Below are 12,323 nucleotides of genomic sequence, written 5' to 3'. Positions count from 1 at the left end.
TAAGTAAAAACTGAAGGATGCAGAATAAGTGGCTAACAATTGTGTAACATTTGTGTAAAGGGGGAGAAAATAATATGTTTATCTTCTTGTCTATGCATAAAACTCCTGGAAGGTTACAACAACATTTATTGAGTCCAAGGAGGAGAGGTAGATGGTAGGGGATGGAGCAATAGGGACATTTTCACTATATAACCTCTTGTGCCTTCTGAATTATGGAGCACATGAATGTGTTGTCTATTAAAAATAAACAAATAAAAATGAAAACTCCCTCTTTATAACATCTCAATTTAGTTTTCTTTAAAATGAACTATATTATACTAAGTTATTATATAATAACTTGCATGTTAATTGATATATTCTCTGAATTTAGATTATGTTCTAACATAACATAATCTTTTAATATGAAATATGCATTTTGCTATATTAATACGACTGTATATTACATGTCGTATCTATCCTACATATACCCTTTTTAAAGGTCTCTTATTTATAAGAAAGAGTCTGAAAGGAAAACCTCAGTGGTTATTTCTGGGTAGTTGACATATGAGTGATTTTAATTTTCTTCTTTATACTTTTTCTGTTTCTCTGTTTTTTTGTGTTTTGTGTTTTTTTTTTTTTTTTTTTTTTTTGTCGGGCGTCTCACTGTTGTGGCCTCTCCCGTTGTGGAGCACAGGCTCCGGATGCGCAGGCTCAGCGGCCATGGCTCATGGGCCCAGCCGCTCCGCGGCATGTGAGATCTTCCCGGACCAGGGCACGAACCCATGTCCCCTGCATCGGCAGGTGGACTCTCAACCACTGCGCCACCAGGGAAGCCCTGTTTCTCTGGTTTTTATGCCAAAGGTATATTGCTCCTAATAATCAGGAAAAAAATTATGTGTGTTTCCACTCCCCTCAGTCCACAGGGTAAAGGTCAGTGCCTTCAATATGCCTTTCGAGGCCCTGCCTACATTTCCATCCTCTCCTATCACCCCTCCCCCTGCCCCCCACAGGAGGCTTTGTGACCCCTGAACAAGTCCCCTTTGCTGTTCCCCACTGTCCTGTAGAAATGCAACCTAGCCTTCAGCGTCCAGCTTCAATGTTCTCCCGCCTAGAGAGAATCAGTGGCGCCCTCCTCTGTGCCTAGGTGACACGCTGTCTCCCTCTGGACTGGATTCCTCATGCTTGTGGCCCTTGTCTTATGAGTCACTGAGCCTCCGGGAGCAGCCCAGGCGCTGACTCAGGATGAACGTCGGGAGAGTGTGGGCCCAACGGCTCTCTTGTGGTTTCCTCCACCTTCTGTGAGATGGAGGTGCTAAGAGAGTTACTGTTGGCTGCAGTGCTCACTTCACTTTGGTGTCTCCTTTCTGTTCGTGGGTTTCTGGGCCGTGATCTTGCTGTCCTGCCTGACCTGGCCGCAGTCTTTGCTCCCATCCTGGTGGGGCCCTCTACCTAGCGGCATTCTTCACAGAGAGCTGCATCTTCCAAACCAATGGTGGGCAAGGATCAGTCCCCAGTGGTCCAGTTTGAGGAGAAAGGGCTCTCCCCAGGGTGGCTGGTCTGCCCAAGGGAGAGGAGGTATTTTGTCATGTCTGTTGGAAAAAGTGGGGCTGGGAGATGAGGTGACATTTGCCCTGAAGACTTCCAATCTCTTCCAGAAGCCTTCTGAGTCTTCTTGTCTGCTCCTATCGAGAGGGAAATTAGCCAGAAGGGAAGGAGATGATAGGAGCAGGAAGAACAGGCCCCACCCTCCATCCCCTTTCTTGGAGGATTTGAGCCTGTTACTTGCCTTTTCGCAGACTCACAGACTGGTACAGAAGCACAAAGCTGTCAGAGAATCCCACTCCTTCCCAGGATCTCAGAGTGCAGAAACCCAGTGATTTACCAAGCCCTACCCCCAGTTCACAGGCAACGGAACCTTAAGAGAGAAGCAGATGTCAAATTCCCTTCATATCCACCTATGCTTTCCCTTAAGCCCTGGCTTAAGAGATACTAATAGAGACTCTCCCCTAATCCAGCCGCTGTTGCCCTCATCCTTATCCTTATTCCCAAGGAGATTTACCAAGAGGATGAATCCCAGCTCAAGAACTCAGACACTTGGCCCCATGTGCAGCATTCCCTTTAGATGACAGCTAGGGCTAAGCTTGGGCTTGGTGGGCACACAGCCCTGGATGGACACAGGCATTTACCTATGAAATCCAGACTAGTAAATGTCCCAAATCCTTCCACTAATGAGCAATAATGACTAACATTTATTGAGTACTTAATATGTGCCAGACATGTTGAGACTTAATATGTGCCTGCATTAAAGAAGTGGATACGTTTGCTATTTCTCTGTTTGATACATAAGGAAACTGAAGCAGGTGGCACAAGGTCACTCAGCTAATGCATGGTCTAGCCAGGATGAACCCTCTGCCTCCGGAGCTTGCACTCTTAACCTCAAGGCGGTACTGCCAGGGGAGAGGCCCTCTTCAGGTCCCCCTGGACTGCTTTCTTACAGCTGCTTGTAAAGTGCACCTATTCCAGGGGAGGGCCTCTGGCCTGCTTAGTGTACCCACTGGGTATGAATTGGTTTCTCAGATCTTTTCCCTGGAGGGAGTTAGCAGTTGGCCTGAGGATGACCCCTGGGCTTCCTGAGAGGGAGAGGGGGAAAAGGAGCCTCTAAAGAGGGCATAATGGTCAAGGAAGAGGGGATAGGGGTCCTTCGAGGCACCCAAGGGTGATGGGAAGGAGGAGAGGAACAGTTAGGTCCCCCAGCTCAACAGAGACAACTCCAGGGAAACAAGACTGAGTAGCAGTGAGGGTCATACGGGGAAGGGTCCCTAGGCTGACCTCTCAGAGCCCATGCTTATGGTGTGATTCTTGGTGTGAAGTTGAGGGTTTGGGAAGTGGATGGACAGGGGAGTGGAGTGGTGGAAACAGCCCTCCGGACACAACCTGGGCTTCAGGGTCCTTCAGACCACAGGGCTTCAGGGCTTCAGGGCTTCTGACCCTCTGAGGTTGTCCCAGACCACTCCATCAGAGTCCACAAGTCATGATTCTGAATTCTAACCCCCATCGCCCAACCCAGCCCTTGGTTCTCCAACAGAGCGAAGTGGGTCTGTGGCAGCTGGATGCTGTTGGGAGCCCTGTCAGCATTGCCTGAAAACCTAGAATCAGCTTCTTCCACCGCTCACCTGCTGCTGTCCGTTCAGCGCCCACTGTGTGCTCACTGGGTCTTCATAGCCAGGCGCAGAGGTGGACCGGATTATCCTCATTTGACCTGTGAGGAGTTGAGCTCAGGGAGGTTGTCACTTGCCCAGGAGTGCAGAGTGGCCAAGCCAGGGTTCAAACCCAGAATTCCACACACTAAGTGTGGCGCCTCTTTCACTAGTCCGCAGCTGCACCCCAGGGATTCCCACCCAGGCTGTAGCTTTGGGGCCCTCCTGGGGTCCTCAGCTTCGGGAATTCCTTTCCTTCCCAGGCCCTCTGGCCACCAGTTCTCAAACCTCTATTTGCTTCAGAATTGTCTGGGAAACACATTTAAAGCAAAATGAGTTCACCTAGAGTTTACCCCCCAGGGATTCTGGCTATGGAAGTCTGGGATGGGCCCCAGGACTCTGCATCTTAGCAAACCGCCAGGTAACTCTGAAGCAGGAGGTTCCTGATGCATCCAGCTGTACTTGCCACCTCAGAACTTCAGAGGAGTCTGTCCCAAGCCCTTTCCCATAGCAGGGGTCCATAAAAGTCTGAGGGGTGAACGAGGGCCCCTTTATTCTGACTTTGTTGCTCAGTTTCCTATCTTGTGTGTTTCAAATATTACAAAGGGTGATGGGAGAATTTTCTATGCTGCAGACGGGTTCCCTTTGTCTTCTGAGGCTCCAGGCTGCTTCTCCTGGGTTTCACACATAGGCAGGGACAAATGAGGGGACAGGGCCACCTCCTGAGGTCTCAGCAGGGTCCTGGGGCTGCGCCTCTGTTTTTAGTCCAGGATGCTGCTCTCTTGGCTAAAATCATACAACGGAGACCAACCCCCAAGGCAGTGTTTCTCGACCTGTGGCTCAAGTGCTTCAGAATCCCCTGTTATTTGGCAAAAATGCAGATTTCCTGCCCCACCCTGATTTATTGAATTAGAATTGGGGAGAATGCAGGGCCCCAAAATCTGCATTCTTAGCTAGCACTCCAGTCAACTCTTATGCAAGTGAATGTTTGAGAAATCCTGCTGCACATCGTGGACTGTCACAGACCTGAGTTCAAATCCCAGCTCTGCCATGAAGTAACTGTGTGGGCTGGAACTAATTCCTAACCTTTGTGAGACTCAGTTTCCGCATCTGTAAGAAACGGCGTACTATACCTGCCTATAATCCTCTTGCTGCCAGGATTCAATCAAACCATGAGAAAACTGATGCAAAGCACCTGGCATCCAGGAACCGCTCTGAAGGCACAGCCAGTCTAGTGGTAAAGAGAGATGCATAAATAAATGCCTCCCCTGGGAAGGAAGAGCTGTGAGTTGAAAACACTGAGCATTACTCACCCCACAGCAAACACGGGACAGCTTTAAAACAATTCTGACCTTGCATTTCCCCTTGGGTGAGCACAGGGAAGCTTTTCAAGGTGACTGGGTCCATTCCTACCCTCAGGTGTGAGCCATCCCAAGTTGGGGTTAGGTGTTGGCAAACCTCAGGTCTGCCAAGGTCCCTGGGACCTTCAGCCTTGCCGTTGGCTGCCAGGAACCGGAAGTCTTCAAGTCTTTCCTTTCCCTGGCTCCCCCAGTCTGGCCGATCCAAAGAAATACCAAAGCTTGTAAAAAGCTTCAGCCATTCATAATGGGTCAGTTCCCTCCGGAAATGTTCCCCAGCTCTGCTGAAAGTTTGCCAGGCGACTTGGTGACGTCCTGCTCTCAGCCCACACAATGGGCATGGGCAGAACAATACAGAGTAGGAAAAACATCCCGCCTGTCCATAGGCTCACATCCTCCTGGGACCCCACCCCACGGCTCCCAAAGTTGGGGGTGGGGAGGGAGGAGTGCAGAGGGTGGCAAGAGGATGCCAAAGCAGCTGTGGAAGAGGGGAAGGGGAGTGGAAGCAGGAGCAAATGCCCCCATTTTGGCTGCATTCTGAACCAGCTGGGTGAGTCAGATTAGAAGTCAAATCTGCTTCTTCTGGCTCCGCCGTCAGCCCTGGGGGTCCCTGCTCAACAGCCCTGACACTGGAACGGATTAAAACCTGAGCTGGCAAGCAAAGCAGTTCACAGGGCAGTGAGGCAGGCAGGCATACCTGGTGGGAGGCCTTGCTTTGTCACTTAATTAACTATGTGCAAGGTGTTAAACCTCCCAGGGCCTCAGTTTCCACATCTGTTGAATGGGGTCATCCCACGTGCCCTGTCTACCACACAGGGTGTTTTCAGAGCAAAATGGGCTACCATGCATGAAAGCACCTCAATAACTATAAATACATTACTTGGTCACCAACTGGTGTCATTATCCTAACAAAGCAATTGGGGAGTGGGATGGCATGCCTGGGGGAGGCACACTCAAGAGGACACTGCCCTCTTCAACCCAGGCAGCTTGCAACCTGAACCCAGAGAAGAGACCTAACACGTTGGAAACCTGGATACATGAGCGCAGACCACAGGCTGTGAGAATTTCTAGGCAGTCGGGCTGGGGGTGGTGGTGGTGGCTAGGATGGGGTGAAGTGCGGCCGGTGGGGGGGCGGTTATTGGAAAACTTACCTGGAGGTTACACTTCCATACCAGGCTCTCTGTTTTTCCTTAGGTTGTGTATATTTGGGTAGCCTCTTGGGAAATGGAGGTTATGAGGGGCTAAGGCCCCATGAAGCCTTGCGTCAGCCTATTTGGTGCCAGCAGAACTGAGCACATAGTACTCAAGGAGTTGATTAGGGAAGGCTTCCTGGAGGAGGGTTTGAGGCATGCTTAAAAGGAGGAGAGAGGAAAATGGCTCCCACAAAACCCTAAAGTGAGAACAGACAGGTTGATGTAAAATCAGGAGCAGGGAGGACACTCTGAGGGCATCTGCACCCCCCAACCCCATCACTGTAGGGACAGGAGCACTGAGTCCCACCACCTGCCCGAGGCCCAGAGTCTGACTGAGCTGCTGCAGGAGGTGGGAGGGGATGTCCGGGCAGAGGTACGAAGGCTTGAAGGAAGAGGCACCTTCGGGGAAAGGTGGTCCTGGGTCTGCTAGCAGGAGCGAGGAGTGTGCAGTGGGTGATCAGGTACGGGACCAGAGAGAGAGGAGGGTCAGGGCTGGGACACAGAGGGCTGGGGCACTTGCTGGGGATGGGCACAGCCCCTGAGAGATGACAGTGGGACAGTCAACAGCGTGTCTTGAGTCCTCTAGGAGCTCCTCTGCAGCCCAGGGCCACATTGTTTTGAATATTTGGGTGGTCGGAATGGGGGTTGGAGGAGTATGGAAACACCTAGAAACAAGACCGGCTTTACCACGTGACTAAATGGCACTGTGTCTAGAGAGGTCTAAGCTCAAAGTAGAGCGTCACCTGGGGGTGCTCACTGGTGCAGGCAAGGAAGGGAAGGACTTGCAGAGGTGGGTTCCAGCAGGTTCCTAACGTATCAGAGGTTTCATTTCTATGTTAATTCATTTTCATTCACTAATATGAACTATGAAGCCTAGAGGTCCAACTCACTTTCTGAGGCTTGCAAGACTGATAGGTAGGCAGAGGTTGAGGAAGGGGCAGGGAGGCAGGCAAGTGACAAGCCCCCTGGGCAGGCCGCTCACACCCTCTGGGATTAGCTGCATCTCGCAGGTGCAGATAACAGCCCATTACTGTCAACATTTCTGCAATCGGCTTCTCTCTCCCAGACCAGCCGGTGAGTTCCTTGAGGAAAGAGAACTGTTTACTTAATTCTGAATCTTTAGTGCTTCACAGAGTGATTTGGACCAAGGAGATTTTTAATAAACGTCTGTTAGGGCCCCCTCCAAGCCCAGAGCCAATGTGGTCCCCATGGATCCTCCTCGCAGTGGGCAGTGACCAGGAGGGACCAGCCCTGGTCATGGGAACACAGAGCCATCCTCTCTGTGAGCATCTCTCCAGACATGTACATCAGGGGAAATGGGAGTAAAAACTCTAGAGCCATGGAAACCCAACTGATAGAGACAATATAATCATAATAATGGCTTTTGTTGTCCTTTTCATTGACCATAAAGATAACCCACGTTCATTGTGAAAAATTGAGATAATGGAGAAATTCATGATGGAGAAGGTGATAATCACTGATCTGTATACATACTTCTAGTTGTTTTGTCATGAATACTTGTATAAATACAAAATTAGGACTATGTATTTTACATAGTGTGTATTTTTACAGCCAGTGTATTTCACCTATGTCATAACATAATTATGTTGTAAATAATTTTCATAAGAATGTCATAAGCAGTTTCCCATGAGTTGAAATAGGCTTTGAGAAGAAAGTGAGATACAAATTTTCCGTACCAGCTATGTAATGGGTGGAAAAACATGTATTTATACTTCTCTTGTGAGATATTTATGTTGCTTCCATCTTTTTACTGTGTATAACAGTGCCACTGTGACAATCTCTGTCCCCAACTGTTGTAAACTTCTTACTATTTCTTAAGTAATTTGGAGTAAAATGGTGTGTTCATTAAAACAAAAAAGTCTGTTAAATTAAATAAAAATTGTTTTAATTTAAATAATGTTTGTTAAGTTCACAGTACCTTGCCTAACATACATCTGTTAGGATAAGGGACATCAGAATTCTGAAACTCTGGTGACAGTTTGGCAGGATGGGTGGGTTCCCCTGGACAGAGGGGTTTTATTCACTGTTGTGTCCCCTACAACCCTTCCCCCGTTGAGAGAGTGATGCCTGCTTCCACCCTAGAGGACAGGCAACAAAACAACAGCGAACACTCAGGCGGTGCTTTTCTACGTGGCCAATAAATTCTGAGCGCTTTCCATGTATTAACTCATCTAATCTTCACACTAATCCTATGATCACCCCATTCTACCTATGTGGAAACTGAGGCACGGAGAAGCCATTTTATGTGATCCCACAATTAGGAAGTGACGGAGCCAGGATTCGAGCCAAGGCACTAGAGCTCTGCTCTTGACCTCCACACGGCACTGCCTCTATTGCTTGGAAATTCCAACCTTTCCCCCTCCTCTGGTACCCTAAAGCTGGGCAGTCAATTCCATTACAGCCAGAGGTGTAGAGTCACAGGTGGTGGAGGGTAAACTTCAAGTCATCACCTCAAGGCATGAAACGGTACTGGGCCCATCCCCCTGCTCCAAGGCAGCCCTCCCTCCTGTCCTCATCAGCTCCAGCTTTAGGAATTCCCACATCCGAGAGTCAGCCCCAGGTCTTGAAAGGCCAAGGCAGTCTGGCTTCAAAGCAAATGGCCCAGTCGGATGCTCCAGGCATCCTGCAACCCAGGTGGAAGGGTGTTTGCAAGCCTGCAACCACTGTTGGCCACAGTCCTCTCGGCACCTCTGAGGAATGCTTCTTACCTGTGGGCTGTATCTTGCCGCCCTGCTTGGCAAAGTAGAGACCCAAGGAACATGGTCAGACCAGGGGCAGATCTGGCCTATCCCAAGACGGCTCCTTCCTCTGCAACCTGGTAGGACTTACCAGAAACAGTGCATGCCCCTGGAATTCCCAACAAGTGGTCTCCCAGCCTCTGCTTGGATGCTTCTAGGGACAGAGAGCTCACTGCTTCAGAAGGCAGCTGATCCACTGAGTGATACCTGTGACCCAGTGCCTTTTATCCTAAACTCTCTTTCCATGTTTACTTCCCCAGCTACATTTTAAACTCTGTGGAAACAAAGCTCTGGGATGAGGTAATCTTAAAGTCTTGCAAAATCTTTTAGGTAGAATATGCTTAATACATTCTTGCTAATTGAGATCTTATCAAGGGTGAAGAATGCAAAACAAGAAAAAATATGATCTAATTTAAATGCCAGGACTAGGATCCCTGGGGGAAGGCGGGCGATGGAATTTCTGCCGGTGGAGAAGGGACTGGGCATGTGCAGAGTGATATTCATGCTACCGCTCACTGAGCACTCGTGTCAGGCCCCTCACGGGAATTCTCTCATGAATCCTTACAATCCCATGGAAAAGGTGTTGTCACCAACTCCATTTTACAGAGAAGGAAACTGAGACACAGAGAGGTTAAGAAACATGCCCAAGGTGACACAGCTTGCAAACAGCAGAGCTAGGATTTGAATCCAGATTCATGGATTTTGGAGGCTTGGATGTGCAAGATGCCTCCCCAGGGACCCGGGACCCAGCTGATCTCTCCTCCAGGGAAAACATGGATGGTATAAAAAGTCTTTGTTGTGTCTGAAAAAAAAAAAAAAAGTAAAAGACAAAAATCCTTGGTAAATTTGAAAAAAATGACTAATGGACAACTCCCCTTCCCCCAAGAAACTGAGACCTCATGAGAGGGAAGCAAAGATCGCATCCTATCCGACGTTGAGGCTCTGAGCTCCTGCAAGTGGGGTCTAAGGGTCAAGTTTGTATCCCAGATACTGGAAACAGAGCCTGGCATGTAGTCAGGAAGTCTCAGGTGAATAATGAGTGAATGTGGGAGGGAGGAACTCAGAAGGAGACGGGAAGATGAGGGGCTGGGCTAGAAGCTTTGAGCAGGGAGGAGCGCTGACTGCGTCCCAGAGGACCGAGCCCTGTATCCGCCGCTCTGGCTGGATCCGCTTGCTCACACAGCTGCAGCCAGAGCACCGCCATGCCTCGTGTTGACATCACCAGGATGAGACGGACAAGCGTGCAGGAGGACAGAGATGCCGCCTGGCATCGAGAGAGCTTCTCAGGGATTTGGGGCTGGGGTGGACAGCTAGAAGAGGCTTCCCTCGGGAAGAGGCCCGGCCAGATGATCGATCTCTGCATTTGTGTTACTCAGGGCAACCCCAGCAAGAGAAAGGGACAGGTGAGGGGCAGAAAGAGGGGGTAGCAGAGGGAAAGCGGGGACAGGAGAGAGAAGGAAGTGGCTAAGTGGCATCTGCGGTCCCTCTGGAGCCGCCCACCCACCCTGTCCATCCCGTTGAGGAGAGCTGGCGCTGGCTCTCCGGAGCTGGGCACCGACCATCAGAAAGGACGCCGGTCACAGCTCTGGCACAGGAACTGGGGCCCCTGGTGGTCAACACTGCCTTTTGAAGTGGTGGGGAGGTTCGGAGGGTCCCGAGGAGGGGCTGGGTGATGACAGGGCACATGTGGTGGGGTGGGCACAGTGACTTTCAGCTAACTCACTGGGACCTACTGGTCACCTCTCAGCCATGCCTGTAGGTGAGCGGAGGCTGCTGTTCCCAGTTCCCGGGAACCCAGCAGACAGTAAGGTGGAGACTCCTGTGCCCGCCCACAGCCACCTGGGAGGCAGACGGTATCGTGCAAGCACTGCACTGCTCAGGTAGGCAGACTTGGGTTTGAACTCTGACACTCTCCCTTGCTCTGTGTGGCCCAGCAAGCTACCTTGCCCAGAGTTTCAGGTGCCTCACGGTGAGTGCGGGGACAGCCCCCACCTCAGGGCACCGCCCCCGAGAAGAGGCTCCTCCTCCCCTCCTGCGCCCCTCAGCTGCAGCCTCCTCCTACTGCCTGTATGTGTGTGTGTGTGTGCGGGGCGGGTCCTTCCCTCCTCCGCCCATAGCACCCTCCTCTCGGGGCCTGCCTTCTCCTATTCGTCTCTCTGAGCCTTTAAAAACAGAGGTCAGTGGCTTCGCCATTCAGAACGAGATCCAGAGTCCCTTCCATGCCCCACAGCACCCCACGTGAGTGCTTCTCAACCCTGGCTACGCGGTTGGGGTCACCTGCAGAGCTTTTAAGAAACTACTGATGCCTAGCCTCACCGCTGGAAAATCCGTGTGAATCACTGGAGCTGGAGCCGGGCGTCCGTACTTCTTAAACGCTCCCTGGCGGATCTAACGCGCAGGACCACTGCTCCACTCCACGTGAGCCAGCCTTCCTGTCACCCCGCCCAGGTGCTGTGCTCCAACCTGGCTGCCTCCTTGTTCATCCTCAAACACCCTCCTTTCAGGACCTCTGCTGGAATACTCTGTCCTTGGGGGTCCACATGGCTCCCCCCTTACAAGTCACTGCTCCCCAATCTTATCAGTGAGGCCCCTGACCATACCGTGTGCCAGGCCCCCACCCTGTGCCCTCACATCTCCCCTGACTCTGCTTGCTTCTGTGTCATCACATTTGACCCCTGACGTGTCACATTTATGTGCGTTGTGCTTTCTCCTTCACTAGAATGCAAGCTCTGTGAGAGCAGGGACATGGCGATCTTACCTCATCCTCACTGCCCAGCACAGTGCCTGGCACACAGTGGGTGCTTGATAAAAATCTGCTGAGAGGAAGGCCGTCAACACCAGGAGGTCTGAGCTCCCACTGCCGGAGAGCAAGGGTGGGGAGTCTTGCACCTCGGCGTCCTGGCACCCAGCACAGGGCCAGGCTGGGACCAGTTCACGGGGCCGATGATTTGCTCTGGAGACAGGGGCTCAAGGGGTGCTGTGGAGCGTCAAGACTGGAAGCAGGGGTCTAAGCAAAGACGAAGGTGGAAAGGTGGCCCAAAAGGAGCTGAGCTGCTTTGAGGAGGAAGGAAAGGTGGTCTGGCAAGTGTCCCACACCGGGCTGGCCCACGTAGCCTAGCAGGGCAAAGAGAGCGGTGGCCTGTGGGGCATCAGTCCTGACCACTGGGCCCAGACCAGAGGGACAGGGTGACTGAGAGCCCACAGGAAGGGTGGGGCAGGGGAGAGCCAGCCCCAGGTCCCACCAGGGTGGGAGAGGACTGGGGCAGAGCCCAGCATGAGAGCTGCTGTCGCCCTCAAATAGGACCTTTTGTCCGGTAGCTGCAGGGCTGCTGCAAAGCATAAACGACCCCGCCGAGTGGGCCCAGTCGGGGGCCCCAGGCACTCCTGACCCATCCCAGGAGCCCATGGCAAAAGTGAGGCCATTGGGGGAAATGACTGGCTGGGGGGTTTGCCCAGGGACTCCAGCATAGGGGTCAGGCTGCTGTCTGGGAGAGCCAGCCATAAGGAAGCTGGGGGTGCCCAGGACACGTGCCCTGTGTGGCGGCAGTCTGGCCACCGGAGAGCCCAACGGCAACCCTCGAAGCCCTTCTGCCCCAGCAGCTCATAACTAGTTACTCCGCCCCTCCAGCTTCCTTCTCCAGAAACATCATTTTTCCTTGAGCACTAACTACATACAAGGGCTGGTAGAAGCCTGTCCAGCTGAACACCCCCAAGCTTTCTAGGGCACAAACTCAGAGTGCCTTAATGTCTCCACAGAGACCTCCAAAGTCCCCCCACCGAGGTGAGCCTCCCTGGGGGATGGGCTCTTAAAGGGGCAGAAGCCTCTGTAAACTGGTG

This window comes from Aethalodelphis obliquidens, unplaced genomic scaffold, assembly GCF_003676395.1.
Source record: "Aethalodelphis obliquidens isolate GAN/ISIS:26980383/991018 unplaced genomic scaffold, ASM367639v1 scaffold48, whole genome shotgun sequence".
Taxonomy (NCBI): domain Eukaryota; kingdom Metazoa; phylum Chordata; class Mammalia; order Artiodactyla; family Delphinidae; genus Aethalodelphis; species Aethalodelphis obliquidens.
This window is presented reverse-complemented; position numbering follows the sequence as displayed.